The sequence below is a fragment of the Anolis sagrei genome, chromosome 2 (genome assembly GCF_037176765.1).
Source record: "Anolis sagrei isolate rAnoSag1 chromosome 2, rAnoSag1.mat, whole genome shotgun sequence".
NCBI classification, from domain to species: domain Eukaryota; kingdom Metazoa; phylum Chordata; class Lepidosauria; order Squamata; family Dactyloidae; genus Anolis; species Anolis sagrei.
In genome coordinates, this window is record NC_090022.1 from 44,966,769 (window position 1) to 44,985,257 (window position 18,489).

The window sequence follows — 18,489 nt, forward strand, 5'->3', positions numbered from 1 at the left end:
ACATGGCCACCAAGGGGTGTGGGCAAATTGTCTACCCTTGACCTTGGAACCACCTCCCCATCTGATTCCAGTGGCATATATCCACTGCTCACCCACTCCTGGATCTATGAGCCATGGCAACCCTCCCCCCCCCCACACACACACACATACCCAAAGTTGTGATAACTATGATCACAAATCAGCACAAATGAAGAGAGGGAGAGTGGAATGAGTTTTGGAAAGAACTGTCTTTCTGACTGGCATCATCTCTATAAATATCCCCCAGCTGACTGGAGTGAAGACTGGACATTCAGATCACTCCAGCCAATGTGGAAGGAAGCTGCCAGCCAATGTGACTTGGCAAGGATCACCCCCATTGGCTGGCAGCTCTACTGCTCTCCTGGTAAGCTTCCTAGACTGAAGGGACTGTCGGGACATGCAACACTAGGAGGCTCTCATTGTGACTTCTCCCCCACCCTGTAACCTCAGCTGCCCAGTGTGTTGGGCATCTCATTTCTATGGAGTCTCAGGCAGCCTCTTTTAAACTTGTCATACCATATGGTGAACCTGGAATGTCCTTTGTGACTGAGTTATGGTTTCTCTCCAATAGCTCACTGCTAAGTCTGACATCCCATATATCTGGTGTTAGAGACAGCAAACACATGTTAGGCCCATGTTTTATAGGACTTCTGCTTTTTCCTGCTTGAGTTGAGCATTTTTCATTTCCCAAAGGAAGAATTTAGTTTTATTTCCCATCACTGTATAGTGATGTCTTATATTAAGTCTTTTCCTACAGTGTGTATTTTTGTGAAAGGGTCAGACAGGAACATTGGAAAGGGCCACTGTACTCCATCAATCTTGTATAGCTGTACAATGGAAATAGGTGCTATAGAAAATATATACAATATAACAATCTACACTTAGTCAGGGGAGTTTTCCTGGAGTGGTGCCATGATGTGATGGTGTCAAAAAATATATAGAAAGTGTCAACACCCACTCCTGATCTACAGAATGCTCTTCCTTTTAAAGAAAGAACACAGTCTGTTAAAATGAATACAGTCTGCTTTTTATGATTTAAGCCTGGTTTGCTCATCTTCTTGTCAGCAAATCTGGTGAACAATTCTACTTATTTTATATATTTTTTCACATATGGAGATTGGCAATGCATATTTCTCTTAATGGATTCCTTTCATTAATATAATGATCTTATGCTTCTTACTATGTATCAGTAGAGAAAAAGAATATCTTTTAAGGATGGGTAGTCTACATTGGATTCATTGAGTGACTGCCTTAGCTTATCTGGTAAACAGCTGGGTTTGTCTCATTAAAACTATTTGGCTGGAGAGTATGAAATCAGATATGAACTGATCTGATGCATACCACCCAAACTAATGTGATAACTGCAAATTACTTAGTCACTGGCGTTAATGCTCACTAAAGTGTCTAATAAATCTATTGGATCCAAATAAATTTATTAGATAGCTGCGCCCATACCTTGGGAAGTCTGACTTAGCCATGGTAGTCCATGCTCTGGTTAGATCCTGTATAGACTATTGCAACACGCTCTACGTGGGGTAGCCTTTGGAGACTGTTCAGAAGCTTCAAATGGTGCAGCGGGCGGCAGCAAGGCTACTAACAGGAGCTGTGCTTAGGGAGCATACAACTCCTCTGCTGCGCCAGCTCCACTGGCTACCAGTTTGCTACCGGGCACAATTCAAAGTGCTGGCTTTAGCCTATAAAGTCCTAAATGGTTCTGGCCCAGCTTACCTGTCCGAACGTAGCTCTCCTTATGAACCATCTAGGAATTTAAGATCAGCTGGGGAGGCTCTGCTCTCAATCCCGCCTTCCTTGCAAGTGTGCCTGGCGGGGATGAGAGACAGGCCTTCTCAGTGGTGGCCCCTCGGCTGTGGAACTCCCTCCCTAGGAATGTTAGATTGGCCCCCTCGCTCCTGACCTTCTGAAAAAGAGTAAAAACTTGGCTTTTTGAACAAGCATTTGAAAGTGCAGAGGAATAGGTAATTATGAAATAGGAAGAATGAACATGGAATGGCTGGACAATGCTGCTGGATAATGATTTTAACAGGACGACATTGGTGATTATATGCTTTTAAATGGTTTATATATGCTTTTTAAATGTTGAGTTGAAAGTTTTTAACTGTATTTTTATGAATGTACTAACCGTCCCCTGCCACACATTGCTGTGGCCCAGTCTGGTGATCTGGAAATAAAGTAATGTGAAAGTGTTGGTTTCTAATATATGTAATTTCTTTCTGCTTGTGGGTAAGCTGTATTTCTTGCTGTTTCTTTGTCGGTGTTGATGTAGAAATTGTCTGGTTTGCCTACTCTGGAACAGGTAACATATCATTGTCCTTCTTTAGGGGTACCTTTCAAATCTAGGATACTATATCTCTCTGTGTGTGTCTATATATATCTGTATCTAGGGCTGGATGGCTCTTTGTCAGGAGGGCTTTGATTACATTTTCTTGCTCTGGTGAAGGGAGTTGGACTGGATGACCTTAAGTATTTTCTGTTGGTCATGGGGGTTCTGTGTGGGAAGTTTGCCACAATTCTGTCGTTGGTGGAGTTCAGAATGCTCTTTGATTGTAGGTGAACTATAAATCCCAGCAACTACAACTCCCAAATGTAAATGTCTATTTCCCCCAAACTCCATCTGTGTTCATATTTGGGCATATGGAATATCTGTGCCAAGTTTGGTCCAGATCCATCAATGTTTAAGTCCACAGTGCTCTCTGGATGCAGGTGAACTACAGCTCCCAAACTCAAGGTCAATGCCCACCAAACCCTTCTAGTGCCACATTTGGTTCAATTCCATCCTTGGTGGAGTTCAGAGTGCTCTTTGATTGTAAGTAAACTATAAATCCCAGCAACTACAACTCCCAAATGACAAAATCATTTTTTGAGTGATGGTCATTCCTTGGGTTAGTAGGTGTCTTGTGGTCAAATTTGTCCAGTGGTTTTTGAGTTATGTTAATCCCACAACCGAACATTACATTTTTATTCATAACGATGGCACTAAAATTGCTATTTCTGTGAGTCGCCTTGAGTTGGCACAAGGCTGAGAAAGGCGAGTTACAAATGTCGTAAATAAATAAATAAATATTTTTAAAATCACAATTGGAAGGGAGATCGTTTTCAGAAACACACATTATTAAAAGAAGGAAGATATATATTAAAGTTCAAAGTTTTGTACATTTTTTACAATGCAATAAAGTGAAAAATGGGTTTACAATTAAATAGATATGAAGGTGATGTGGGCTAGAATTAGACAAAAATTCTTGATCTATTTCTGTGGAATGAATCCTTTTAACACTATTTCTATATGGAAATTGTGCATAAAGAATTAATAATATCAGATACGGTCTCATTTTCGTACCCTGCAAATTTAGAATTTTTATGGCTTATTGAAAAGGACTGAAAGAACTGTGTATAAAAGCAGATGAAACATCTTTGTGCAAATGCAAGCAAGTGAAAAACGTTGACTTCATTTTTAGAATATCCTGCTGTGTATTATGCAGAAGAAATGACAAGACCCCATGCTAAGACCTTGCTCAACATTGTCATTCATCTCTTTCCTCCTATCACATAGTTTCTTTGGAGCCCTAGAATGTGTTGTCAGTTATCTCCTCTGCCATCAAGATCATTGCTTCATCTGGTGCAATCCGATTCATTTTCATAAAATAATAATAGTTTAGAATACACATACCAAGCAACCTCTTTTCCTAATGTTTCTGCCATTTGTGCTCCATCTTCAGAACATGTATTGTTAGCAGTAACTTTTTTGTACCCTGCACAGTGTGTGCACACAAATACACATATTTGTCTTCTCTGACTTAAAAAAAAAACTTCTAACAAAGGCTGCAAATAGTTAATTACCACTTGGAGACTGTATAATCACAACATTTGTTATTATGATTACCAAGTTCCTATATAAAGAGCTCTTTTTATTTTATTTTTTACCAGATGCTTTGACCTAGATCTGACTTTCTGTATATTTTCCACTTTTACAATATATCTCTAGTAAGTCTAAAATAAATTTGGTTACCAAATGAACACCAATAGGAAAGCAATCTTGTAAGGTTGTGGCCTCCTTTTATTCTGACAATCTTATGATCACAGTAAGATGTAACTTCATTATTTATGAAGGCAAGAAATGATTCAGTTAAACAGATGCTATGGACTTTCATATTTGAAGTTTGCAGACAGAACAGGCTGTGCCAAAAAAACAAATGTTACTCTCAATTTGTGACTTAGAAGCCTGCCTCGCAAGGCAATGATATCACAATAAATTTAAAGCAATTTTACACTTTCTACCCACCCACTGCATGCAATAACCTATGCCAGATTGAGGAGGAGAGGAGCTATGAATTATTCCAACACATTTCTAGGTTTTTCTGATTTCAAAAATATCCTTCATTTTAGATTGATACAAAAATAAAACAGCTTCTATCATCAAATGCACACCAGATACTAAGTACAATTTCCGCCACATTAGAAGGCCACAGATCCCTTCTAATCTGATTAGTACTTAGATGCAAGACCAGCAACAAATACCAGATGCTGTAGGTCATAGACCCTTAAACTGTGGGTCACAACCCCATTTGGAGTCCCTTAATTGAATTTGGGGACCACAAAAAATTGTGAAGTTTGCCAGCTAGCGGTTGTTAAATCCTCTGTGGCTGAAGGAGGGTAGAGCCCATACATGCCACCGGTAGGGCAAAACATAAGAGTGCCCATGTAGCTTCCTCCCATGTGATCGCCCTTCCTTGGATCTGGGGGATGCAGGGTGTGGGTACTGAATTCCCCATGCAGTGAATCGGAGTGCCGCTGCCTCCGGCCATCAGAGGTTATGATGAGGTGGAGAGAGTCTCAATCAATTTGACATAGTTTGTGGCAGCCACAAAAATGAAGTTTCTGAAGTATAACAACTACTTTCAAAGTAAGTACTGCTCAATTAATCAAGAAATAACATTTCCAAACCAGGAACATATTTTTTTCCAATTTTATTATATAGTGTAATTGAATTTTATTGATAGATGTTTCACAGGGAACCCTCTTTTTGTGGAAGAGTCATAACATTATATAGAAAAAACATTAATGACATAGATCTCAGTAAGAACATTATTATGCATTGGTTCTCTTATTAAAGTACAAGGCTTAGTTGTGTCACTTCTTTCTTGCAGAAATATGGCTAAATCATCAGAAATGTCATTTTTATGATAATGTCCTGTCTTGGTAAAATGAGTGATGTAGTAATGCAAATTGCTTTCTGAAGCTCAAACTGGCATTGATTTGTTTATCTTTGTTCTTGAAAATAAACATATTGAACATGTATTTTTACTTTGTTTCACCTTTTGAAACAATAATGTGAAAATCAATTTCTTTTGAGCATCTTAGCCCAGAACAAACTAGAAGAAAAGGTTGTAATTGTACTGTTCACAGAGTGGGTTTTAACTCTGAGTAAACATGTGTTGGTATGTGCTGTAATTTCCAGTTTCTCCACATACAAGAACTGAAAATGTGAAAGTGATATAGTGCCTTGAGATATAGGTGACTATACTAAGAGGAATTAATCTGTGCCAACATTTGATTTACTATCAACAAACTGGGAGTGCACCTTAGACTATGATAAGTTGCTGGTTTTTTTTTTCTTTCCCCTGTGGAATACTTTTGGCAATTTAGTCTGGTTCACCAGCTAAACAAAAATAACCAGACTTCAATGATCCATTATAGGAGGCCCCGGTGGCACAATGGGTTAAACCTTGTGCCGGCAGGATTGAAGACCCACATTCAGAGATTGAATCCGGGGAGAGCATGGACAAGCTCCCTCTGTCAGCTTTAGCTCTGCATGCAGGGACACGAGAGAAGCCTCCCACAAGGATGGTAAAACATTGAAACATCCAGGCTTCCCCTGGGCAACATCCTTGCAGATGGCCAATTCTCTCACACCAGAAGTGACTTGCAGTTTCGCAAGTCACTTCTGACATAAAAAAATAAAGATCCATGATGTGATAACTTTTATATTACTGCAAAACCTTGATCGCATCTTGTACCTGAAAGTCAAATATTCACATGTAGCCAACTAACATGGAAGTTTAGACCAGATGTTCCCAGCCTCAGGTCCTCTATATAATTTGATTTCAGTTCCCAGAATATTTCACCATTGATTTTTTTCTGGCTGACTTAGAGGCAATCTGCATTGATCATTTAATGTGAGTTCAACACAGCTTGAAACCACAGTGTCCACATGATGCATTGTGCAAGCACATGGTAAATCACATTCTTGATAATGTATGGGAAAATCCATGTGTGAACAATTTAAAAAAATCCAAACCTGAGAACAAATGTTATTATGGCAGAAACATGTATTTCAGGAAAGACAAATGTTTATCTGTATTGATCAAGTAAATCATTTTATAGAGACAAAATATCCTTCCAACTAAATATGCATGCCCATGTAAGCCCATGAAATTGTACATTGAGACATCTTAGCTGCTTCTTTGTGGAACCAGATTAAATTTGATGTGTATCTCAATAATCTGTGGTTCATTAGCCTTCCTTACTACAGAGATTTGCCTCACCTTTCTAATGCACACTAGAGTGCGCCAAAGGACCTAGGACTTCATAAGTATCAGGCTACTGACTACATTAAATGGCTCAGTTGAATAGTTTTCTGTAGATGAAGGTGGTGAAAAGGTAAGAATTATTTGTTGCCAGTATTGCCATAGCTCCAGTATTATGCGTAAAACAATGTGAATCGGTTTGATGGAGATATGCGGTTGTCAGATGGTGTTTGAATCTGAAATCTAAATTATATACAATGTTCAGAGTACTAAGGAAGTGAAATTTTAGATCGCAGAAACTGAACTTGGAATTCTCTGAGTCAAAACTCCAAGTTTTAGCCACTGTAAATCAGATGCTTGAGAGGAAAACAAAACAAACAAACAAAAAAGAAGCTTTTATGAGGGTGGGCCAGAAAGTTTTGCCTCCTGTGTCATAAAAATGTTATGAATGAACATATAATGGCAGAAGTTGCTACAGATCATAGCCTGAATTATCCTTTACACAAAATTACCATTCAGCATAGTCACCATAAATTTGTACACATTTGTGCCATCATTTAACCCAGGCATGAAAATAATTTTGGAACAGTTCAGGGGTTTGCTTCGTGACCCATGATTTTAAAACTGTTTTAACATCATTCAAGTCATTGAATCTGAAACCACGTAGGATATCTTTCAGAGGTTGCACATTGCTGATGTCCATTACAGTGTCCCCATAAACACTCTTCAAGGGATTATGGATTTGACCATAGGAATGGAACACCGGAAATGAGATCGGATTGTGGCCTGACGATGAGACGATTCGGAATGTAGTAATAAATTTGTTAAGATGTTTTTATGATTATGATGAATTGTACACTTTTTTGCACTATGCTCTGTAGATTGCACTTGTTTTTTGTCATGTTGTACACCGCAATGAGTCGCCCTTGGGGGCTGAGAATTGCGGTATATAAGCGCAGTAAATAAATAAATAAAATAATAAATTTCCTTAGGTGCACAACCTTCTTTTGCCAGAAATTCAATGATGAGTTGACAACTCTTTCATTTAGTTTCAGATTCATGGTTCTAATCAGTCAATCGAAAGAAGAAAAGACTAAATCAGTAGAGTAAGGTTACCTCTCTCACAACATACATAGATAGTTCAGTAACTGTGAAAGGCATAAAAGTTATAGCAATGGAGGCATTACTTTTTGACCCACACTCGTATGTTATATGATCTTTGAGTGGGATGTAAGAGGAAGTGACTCTCAATCTTTCAAAGGTAATATGAGCATTCTCTTATCTATTGCATGGCTGTTATTTAATGGGAGCTAGGAAAATCTGTAGTGCCGTCTATAGTTTTGCTTTATGGCAAATTACAAGAGATTGCAAGGAGTACTATGGTAATCAAAGCACACATGTGAGTCCAACTGCTCATAAAGGTATAAGTCTTACATGCACATTGTCCTCCTATTTGTAGATTGTGCACACACAATCTAAAGGATTATGCTCAGCCACTTGCATGAACACCATTTACAGATCATCCAAAGGAAATGATTACATAAATCATAAGCATTTTGTGGGACAGGGTTGTGTATTATTTTCTGAGCTCTTTTCATCATTAGAACAAGAAGATAATCACTTTACATTCAGAGCTAAGCTCTGAGAAATTCATGTAATGAGTTTTAAATGCAAGGCAATAATTATATGCCTTAAGGAAAAAGTGTACATGTGTGGAGTGGGGGATCGAAAAGGAGGGAAACATTTCTAAAGACCCCCCTCCCCTAATTTGTGATGTTTGTGATGAGCACTTCATTTTTTTCCCTCTGGTGGTTATAAATGTTTCTTTCGATATTTAAGAACTGTGTAAATATCAATTACAAGTGAATAATCTGCCTTTTTACAATGGCCAGTTTTTGTTGATACCAAGAGGGAAAAAAATCTTCTTTTCTTCCAGATTGTGCCTCTGGGCTTCTATTCAGATGGCATCAGCTAGAACAAATAAGCTGAGAATGCACGTACTGCTTATGTTCCAATCTCACAAAATGGGCATTAAAAACGGTTTATGTCAGCACTATATTCACATAGAGGAATACGTGTGCATTATATTTTTTTTTCTAATTTAGAAGAAGACTCTTAAATTGTACTTCTCAGAGATTTTAGTGTTAATGATTGTATGTTCTTTATTTCAACTCCCAGAAGAACTTATCTTTTCAATGGCAGAATTGTGAAAAGAGACATATAAAACAGAAGTATTATAACATAACTGTCATCTTCTCTGTGTGACCTTTCTGTATAACCTTCAAGACTACTGTTAGCCTCTTGCTGCCTTTAGTTACGATTATTACTGTGTAGAAACAGACTTAATGATATCTAAATTATCTCAATGGACTCCAGGCAGATAAAAAGAAAACTTAGTAATGTTCTCTGAGATCACCATATAAATTGAACTTTCTCTTTAGAAAAAAAATGAACTGTTGGGAAAAAGAAAACATGTATATTAGATATATAAGTACTTTGAGAGTACTAATATTTGCCTCACTGGTGAGATACTGAAATGTTCACTGCTCATGTTTTACTCTTGATAAGCCATAAAAGTTTCAACCACTATAACACTCTGATAGAGGTATTATGCTGGAGATCTTACAACAGCATCTCTTTTCTACATCCTTCCATGCTCAATTTGCATTGACCTTCAGTAATCAAAATGACTTGCCTTAGAAATCTCTTATCAGCTTAAATACCCTGAAGGCACCAGATCCATCTGATCTTGGAAGCTAATTGGGATCAGGACTGCTTATTAGCTAAATGGGAATCCACCTGGGAACGTCAGGTACTGTAGGCTCTATTTCTGAAGAAAGCAATGGCAAAGCATTGCCTTTAAAACCCGTATGAAATTCAGTGTCAATGTAAGTCAGCATGTGTCTTGAAGGCCAGGCAGAACTTTCTGCATTTTCACCTTATCACCTAGATGGCTTTGCTTCCTTGTCAGTGAGACTTATAAAAAAATTCATCTTATATTGTGCCAGGTGAGGGTGTCTTAGATCTTTGTTTGCTTTAGAGATTATTGTTTAAGTCACCATTGCTGACAATCCAGATAAATAGACCACACAGCAGTAATAGATTGAACGAATGGAACTATGCATTTTATATGCTTTTAAAATTTTGTATACTGATGTATGATTTATTGCTTAATGTTAATCATTTTAATTGTTTAATTTTTATTGTTAGTATGGGTTTTTACTGCCATTGAATTTTTGCCAGAATTGTAAGATGCCTTGAGTCCCTTCGGGTGAAAAAGGAGGGTGAAATAAATAAATAAACTAAGGGTAACTTTGGGTTGTTGTAAGTTTTTTGAGCTGTATGGCCATGTTCCAGAAGCATTCACAGATTCTGTGAGATCTGTTGGAAACTAGAAACATGGGGTTTATATATTCATGGAAAACTCCATGTTCCTAGTTTCCAACAGACCTCAAAACCTCCGAGGATGCCTGCCATAGATGCAGGCAAAATGTCAGGAAAGAATGCTTCTGGAACATGGCCATACAGCCCGAAAAAACTTAAAACAACCCAGTGATTCCAGCCATGAAAGCCTTTGAAAATACATTAAGGGCAACTTTCATTGAATAGTTACCTGTTTATTCTGTTTCTTGAGGATAATCAAAATATTTGGGGAAATAATCTGATACGGGAGTGGTTGAGACAGTCTGTCATCTCTGACTTGAGCCCCAAATCTCTCCTTGGGCATTACATCAAAAACTCTAAGAGCAATCCATAAGTTACATAGTTGCTCAAAGGTCATTTCTTGTCTTGGAAGGCTAATCAAGGGGTGTAAGCCCCCTCAAGTCGCTTTTGACTTCTAACTACAGCTAAGACCCCCAGAAACCAGCCTCACGGACAGGAATTAATTCCCCACCCCTGAAATCACTTGATTTGAAATTCCCATCCAACACCAAATCATGGCAGGAAATAAACACCAAATCATAGCTCCTCTCAGTACCTTCTAAGAAAACCTATTTATTTGATACCACTCAAGCCAATTTGTCCACTCTCAGTGACAGTGTAGGGGAGGTGAAAAAACACTAGAAAAGAGGGGGGGATTCCTACCCAGCCCCTAGTGCAACCACATAATGCTACGCTGCAGAAGGAGGTGGGCAAGTTGGCCAATAATATTCAAAGAGGGAGATGGAGAGTGCATGGCTGACTTAAATCGCCTACTGGGGCAACACACGCCCCCCCCCCCAATTCCCTAGAAACATGTCAAATTCTTATCAGTCTCTTCGGTCAGCAAATCAATCTACCCCACCTCCACTGCCTTATGGTGTTTTAAATGTGAATGTCCAGGACAATTTTGGTAAGATCAAAAAGTTATTTTATTACATTTATAAAGGTATTTTTATGAATATATTTTATGTACAACTAATCATAAAATTGCTAGGCAAAAATATTCTTAGATATATTCCACTAACTGGAATATGGAGCATAGAGCTACAGGTTTGTGAATTCTTGGGTTCTAATAGTCCCAAGTCTGTTTTAACACCAGGACAATGGTCACAGCTCTGCATCACAAAGAGATAGAGCAGTTTTACAAACTGAACCACACTGCATCATCTCCTTTACCCTGCAACCTATCTCATAGCTCTAGAAATGTTTCCCTTCCCATTTATGTCTCCCTGATGCCACAGAACAGTGACATCATCCAGTTTGGCATGGAAGTACATAATCAGATGCTTCTCCAACACTTCCTGTTCTCCACTGATTTTGAAATGGTTGTGGGGTGGGGTGAAGTGCACAAAGTTAATTTAGAATCTCACTCTCCATAATAACTAGAAAATGACTTAGGTGTTAATTACTGTCAGGTCACCTTCAACCTATGACAACCCTATGAATGAGAGGCTTCCAAGTAGCCCTGATCTCAACAAATCTGTTCAGGTCTTGTAAACCCATGGCTACGGCTTACTTTATTGAAACTATCCACACATATTGCAGTCTTCCTTTTCTCTATTGCCTTCTACATTAACAAGCATTATTTTTTTTATATAATGAGTAAATTCTCATAATTTTATCAGAAAGACTTGCAATAATATGTGTCCAACTAATGCCATTGTGAGTTACTAACAAGAACCACAAAAGACAAGAACCAGCCAGGGTCTCTAAAGTCATTGTTTTCTGTCTTTGTTGATGTTGTTGCGACTTCTTTTGTTTCTAAAGGTAAATTCTATTGCAATAAAACCAGGGTGCTTTATAGAACTGGAAGGCTTGATTCTACAGACTAGTTCTAGGATACTGGACAGAATTTAAACATGAAGGACTATTAGACAATGATTTGTAGCCATTTTACACTAAACTTAATTGCATTCTTTTAGTTTGAATGTTACAATGTCTGGACAAAGTCAACAGGGCTATTCTGTTCCATCATCTTGCTTTTTTACACCCCAATCACAGGATCTTTTTATTTTCCTTTTGGGTTCCCAGCATCATTTGACCTGTTTTAAACTTTGTTATTATTAGCCCATAAGAACTGTATCTCTGGAGTTATTTTGTCCTCCCTGATAACCTAGATATATTTTATGCTTACGTTTGACCTCAATAATGTTGTATCTACATGAAAATCATTAATAACTGTAAATACTTCCCCTCAGCCCTTTCAAGATTATATTCCATCAGTTTTGTGCTTGCCTTGAAAATGTGAAAATGTTCTTCAGGGGAAAAGTTCATATGAAGATCAAACTGAGCTTTCCTGTGTACACAGATATGAATAAATGCCATTAAAAAGCATATTCATGTGGACAGCTCTAAATTCAAAAGAAAGCGCATTAAAACTCCCCTTTAGAAGAACAAATTATGCATTTTATTTTATGGTAGTTATTAGCATTTATAACCTGCAAAGAAAATCTAGCTCATGCCTATTCCAGACTTGGCTCCAGGGTCCCTGGTGAGAATACTAGAAATAGGTTGTACGCAGCAATTTGCTTCTTTGAATGAAGTGCATTTAACATTCTGTATGAGATTAATATTAAGAATTAGCTATGAACTGGTGAAACGAAAAAATCTAATTGCACATTTTTCAAATGCAATAGACTAAATGCAGCTCAGTATGATTGGCAATTATAAAGACCTCCTGAAGTTTCATTTTATTTTAACTTTGTTCTTCTCCTGTGGCTGTGGTGCATTCCCAAAGCCACCTTCCTCCCAATCACATAAGATTTCATTTACCTCTGAGTTTTCTAAGCAATTTACCTTGTACAAAATTGAATCGCTCTTCCGAGTGATTGTGGTTCACACTTGCTAATTATAAAAGGCCAGTTCTTCCCATAGATTATCTTTTAAGAGCATTTTCCTATCATAAATTATATTTTATCACAACGAATCCTTCTTCTCTGAAATGGAGGAAAGGGGCATGATACTTCTCTTCCAAGTGCTCTGTAGTTGTTCCAACTCCCTTTTCTGGACAGGAAGCAGTCAGTTCAACAAAGAACACATCAACTGGCTCACTTGTTTTATCCACTCTTCAGACATGGGTATTATGCTCATTGCTACACATAAACATTTGTATTTGTTCTTTGTATTTGTTCCAGGCTAAATGCAGGAAATGAAGCATAAATCTCAACAACTTTTGGTGCTTTTTTGTGATGTTTGTTTCCCTACACAGCTAATGGTGTGACATCAGCTTCAAAGTACTATGGACCACTTGCTAATAAGCAAGAGAGTACTTGAAATTAATATTATATTCATATAGTCTGTTAACTGGAGAAAACTGTGATTGAACCCAGAAAACTTACCAGTACACATGTGTAGGGCTATACTATTTGGCAGATAGTGCTATTGACTTGTGTACCTCCCTGTTATGTCTGTTCCACTGGCTGCCAGTCTGTTACCAAGCACAATTCAAAGTGCTGGCTTTAGCATATAAAGCCCTAAATGGTTTCAGCCCAGCTTACCTGCCTAAATGCATCTTCCACTATGAACTAACTCAGAGGTTAAGATCATCTGAGGAGACCCTGCTCTCTGTCCTGCCTCCTTCTCAGAGAGACAGGGCCTTCTCAGTGGTGGCCCCTCGGCTGTGGAACTCCCTCTCCAGTGATATTAGAGCAGCTCCTTCCCTCCTGGCCTTCAGAAAGAAAGTGAAAACCTGGTCTGGGGTCAAGCATTTGGAGATTAACTTCAGTGAAATAATAGTGACATAATTATGTACAATGACTTTTGGAATAGCCCTGGATTATTATTATGGAGGGCATGATTTTTAATAGATTGTAATGTTTTATATGTTTTTAATGTGCATTCAATTTTTATTTTAAATCTTTAACTTAATGTATTATAAATGTTTGCTGTTCAAAGGCATTGAATAGATGCCATATGTAAAGCCACTTTTAGTCTCCTTCAGGATAGAGAAAGGCGGAATACAAATAGAGTCAATAAATAAATAATACTATGCCTTAAGACTTTCACCAGACCTTCCTTTGTGGTGCAAGGGTTCATGTTTTGGTTTAGTTTTTTTAAAAAGAAAGAAATTCTTGAGTGAAACCTGTTTCTGCTTACAACCCGTACTTCTTTTCTCTTACACATACAGAGTTGACACGTATGTTACACTTCGCAATAGAGAAGAAAAAAATTATTAAATGATGTGTGATTGTTCACTATCATTTATAGTTCTTTTTTTAAAAAAATGTGGGCTAACATGTCTTCTTTTTTCACCAAATATGTGGAATCCTCACACACACAAAAAATTCATTTCCCACACAAACACTAAAACACACATGACAAAGACCAAAGGAATATGAGAAGTAAACAGAAGCTTCACAAGGCATTTAGAGTATATTTAGCATTTATTCCTTATGTTCCAAAAACACCTTTGGCATTTTAAAAGTTCCCATCTTCATAGATCAAAGATTTTAGTATTACTAACTTGATTTCATGATATTTGGAAAAGGAAAACAAAGGAAGAGCCCTTAAACCCAATAAATTCTTAGTTATAGGTAAGCTGGTGTCCAAACAAACAAAAGGCTTAGATTTATTAGACTCCCAAACACAGGCAGTTTCTTTCTTTATAATAATCAGAATTGCATCTATCACTCCACTACTCCCTTACATATTTGTCATTTAAAAACATTTACATTTGTTCAGAAGATTAATCTCTTGAGCAGAGAGTTCCATCAGCTCCTGCAGAGGAATTAGTCATTAGAGCATATTACCTGGCTGATTTCACAGCTGTCTCCAGATTGTTTGCCAATCACTGAATACGATTGTGCAGTACAGAAAGATAACTGTCCATTATCTGGAAAGGAGATTAGAAGAAATGATCCATTAAACACTGGCATTTCCCCATATTGTGCCTAGGTGTCTTTTTAAAGAAAGAGCGTGTTGTTAGTAATAAACAACTATATGTGGAGGTACAATTTACCAGCATCTTTCTACATAATAAGAAGAATCTTTTCCACACATGCTCTTTTTACCAACCATATAAACACACACAATGTCCTACTTATCAAGCAACACTGGCCCCAGTGTAGTTACTGTGCATGTTGGGGGGGGGGGGGGGGTAGCTAAAACAGTATATAACACAAAGTGACATAAAAATTAAATGGACATACCAATTAAACCATTGGAAAAGTTATAAACACATTCAAAACATTGTAAACTGAATCACTTTCTGGGAGAAAGGCAGGGCAATTATCCAATAAATAAAAAAACTAGCACACCCAATTAAATATCCTTCTGCAATGCCAATTATAAGTTTAAGGCATATTTAGACAAAAAGGTTTATCTTTTTTTAAAAGTGGGGGTACAGTAGTGTTGTAGTTCAGCGGTCTGAAAGGTTGCAATAACTAATGCAGGGTTTTTTTGGGGCAGTTGCCCACAACTGCATTCTGAATTAATGAATCAATTGTTGAGCAGGAAGTTGCTGATGTAACATTCATTTGTTCAGTTAGTCTACTCCACTTGGATTCAGGACTGAGATGTTGTTCTGCACCTCATCAAACATGCCAATGGAATCACCATGGATCGTGGTGATTCCAGCAGTGTTCATTGGGTGTAGGGAACCCATCGCCCAACTCCCTATGTCACCCAACTCATCCAAGTCTTCATTCCATTCTTTGGCCCATTGATTCAAGGCAAGAGAAGAAGCCTGCAATGTTCCCGCCTTACATTACTTTTGTCATCCTGTCACCATCATAGCTATGGCCAAAGAGTTAGATACCATTGCTCATGTTTGAAAGAGTGCCTGTATAACTCGGGGGGGGGGGGGGAGAAGGAGATGATCACCCCTCCCCTTTCCAAGTAATGCACACATCCTGCAGTAGCTCAATCCTATGGAATTCTTGGATTTATATATTTGAGAGATACATACCCTTCTGTGTCAGAGAGCTCTGGTGCTAACAATAAACTACAACTCCCAGGATTACTTAGAATGAGATATGGCAGTTAAAGTGATGTCAAACTAGTGGAAGATCACTAAGTCATGTGCTAACTTCTTACTACAACACAAACACTAAGGCTGAAGAGAGAAAGGTGTTGTTGAACGGCAAGTCCTAGCAGCCTTAACCAGCATAGTTAATCATGAGGGATGCTGGGCTTTGCATTCCAACATCATCCAGAGGATCAAATTATTATTACCCAAACAGTAGATATTAGAGAAATGCTGTCCTCATCAGAGTTTGGAGGATGGATATCATGAAATGCTGAAATTATTCAGAACTGAGTAATGATAAAAAATATGTTCTGCATTTAGGTGATAGAAATAATTTGATTTAAAATGTGTTTGAAAGCTAATTTACAGGGTTATTGACTCAGTATATATAGCTCTGTTGTTGGCTGTTTTAACTATCGGTTCAAGTGCCAACAGTTACTGCCTCTCTTAATATGTGCCATGATATTGCACACCACTACTTTATCATATTTCAAAAATGCATAAATTAAAAAAGAAGTGGCATTTTACAAATTGTCTCAGTGCTAATTTGCACATTTATAACAGCATGGTTTTTCACAACATTGAAAGGGTACTATCTGAATTTTATGTATTAACTTTTTTTTTGCCTTGCCTTTTGTCCGGGAGGTCTTAAATCTGTGTTTCAGAACTAAAACACACACAAGCAAAAGCCATCAGATGAGATCTAAAAGAGCAGCCCAACCAAAGAAGAAATTCCTAAATCTGACAGCAATCTGTGTGTGTGGTGGGGTGGGGGTGGGGGTGGGGGATGCTTACGTTAGACTTTGCTATGTCCAGCAGTTGAGGTTGAACATGAACATCCCTTATCCAGAATTCCGCTCAGAAATACTCCAAAATCTAAAATATTCCACATGGTTGACTTTGTTTTCTGACAGTTCAGTGTACACAAACTTTATTTCATGCACAGAATTATTAAATGTATTTTATCAAATTATTTTCATGCGATGAATATATAAATGACTTACATGTTTCTCACCTGGGTCTCATCTCTATGATATTTCATTCTGTACATATATGCAAATGCAGATGTCCCAAAATCCAAACAAAATCCATACTCTGAAATGCTTCAGGTCCCAAGCATTTTGGATAAGGGATACTCAATCCACATTATCTCAACCTATATTATCTCAACCCACCATTGGCTGCCCTGTCATCTGTCCCACTTTAAATTAGTACTATCCACCACTGCTTTCTGTTGTGAGTGCTACAGGTGTGTGTGTTTTTGCCAAACAATATGCATTTAGTTACAATAATACATATTGCATTACTTTCTAAAAGCTGGTTTTATGGACATGGATCTCTAAAGCTAAGAACTCTATCATATCTGAAGATCAGAATTTTTAAAAGAATTGCTTTTTAATAAAAAAAAGAGTTTATCTCTGAACCCCAGCCGTATTCTAAGTTTCTGTACTTCCAAAATCTCTAGTTCACCACACAGATCAACAGCTGTATTTTATAGATAATGTAATACATGGTAGATAAGATGACCTACCTCTGTAAGGGATGGAGAAACAGCTTGTACTCGTATCGCCCTTATCCCTCTACCCTATGTAAAATTATATTTTATTGCTGGTAAAAGCCCTAACTGAAGTAGTCTGCCTGTAGCTCAGTTGTATTAATATGCTATTAGATTTAACAGATTTGCCTCTTGGGTTTTTAACAGCATTGTCAAAAATAATGGCTATTAGCAGAAAATCCTTTGCTAAATAACAATTTAAGAAAACTATGAAGCATTTTCAGCCCAGAGTATGAAGTTTACTTCAACAGGGAAATTACTTACTAAAGTCTGCTTTTCATATTACTATAGTGACAAGCAACAGGAGTCCAAATGCACTTAAATGTCTACTTCTGCCACATTTGATAATATACTGTACTAAGTTGCTCCGTGCTCAACTGACTTCAGTGCCATCCACCAAGGAAATGTTGTGGGAAGGGGTTAAAACAGATTTCATTTTAGGATGAAGAAGGCATGGCATGTGGGTTTTCATCCTCAAACAGTTAGTAGGTGCACTCTGACTAACCTTTGGGAAAAATTCAGATAGCTGAAATAAAGGTGCCAAATATCCTCATGTGAATTGGCCTGGAAGCTTGTTTTTAAGGTATCTAGAATATCAAGTGAACAGTGTTCTGAAATAGTGAAATTTTTATTGGAGAGTGCTGCATTTTTCTTTTTTAATTAAAAATAGTTTGACTTTCATAAAAATCACTGATGTTTCTTACCTGTTGGATATTATAACGATGTACCTTCCTACATTTCACAAATGAGAACTGAGTACCTATGGCTAAGCAGCATTAGAACAAAGTCAAGATGCTGAAAGGCATTATTGAGGAAACATACAATCTATGAGAGGCTGCAGGCGTCTGTGCCTAAAGCATTGCTTCTTAAATTGTGAGTCCTGACCCTAAATGGAGACCCCCTTGGCTCAGTATTGGGATCTTGAAAAATTTGCCAACACTAAACATTTTCTGAATGCCACCTAGTGGCTGTTTTAGACATTTACA

The 18,489-nt window shown here is 37.7% G+C and overlaps 1 protein-coding gene and 1 long non-coding RNA gene across 11 annotated transcripts in view; one reads left to right on the plus strand and one right to left on the minus strand.

Annotated features, from left to right (window-relative positions):
• The window catches only part of LOC132769389 (contactin-4), a 643,374-nt gene that overhangs the window by 547,877 nt on the left and 77,008 nt on the right, over positions 1-18,489 (plus strand). The gene's annotated exons all lie outside the window — the stretch shown is intronic.
• LOC137096028 (uncharacterized) overlaps positions 7,549-18,489 on the minus strand; it is an 89,503-nt gene continuing 78,562 nt past the window's right edge. The window contains exons 2-3 of the long non-coding RNA XR_010909140.1: positions 14,732-14,814; positions 7,549-7,625 (exon numbers count right to left, since the gene is read on the minus strand). This is a non-coding gene — a long non-coding RNA (uncharacterized lncRNA). The remainder of the gene's footprint in view (positions 7,626-14,731; positions 14,815-18,489) is intronic.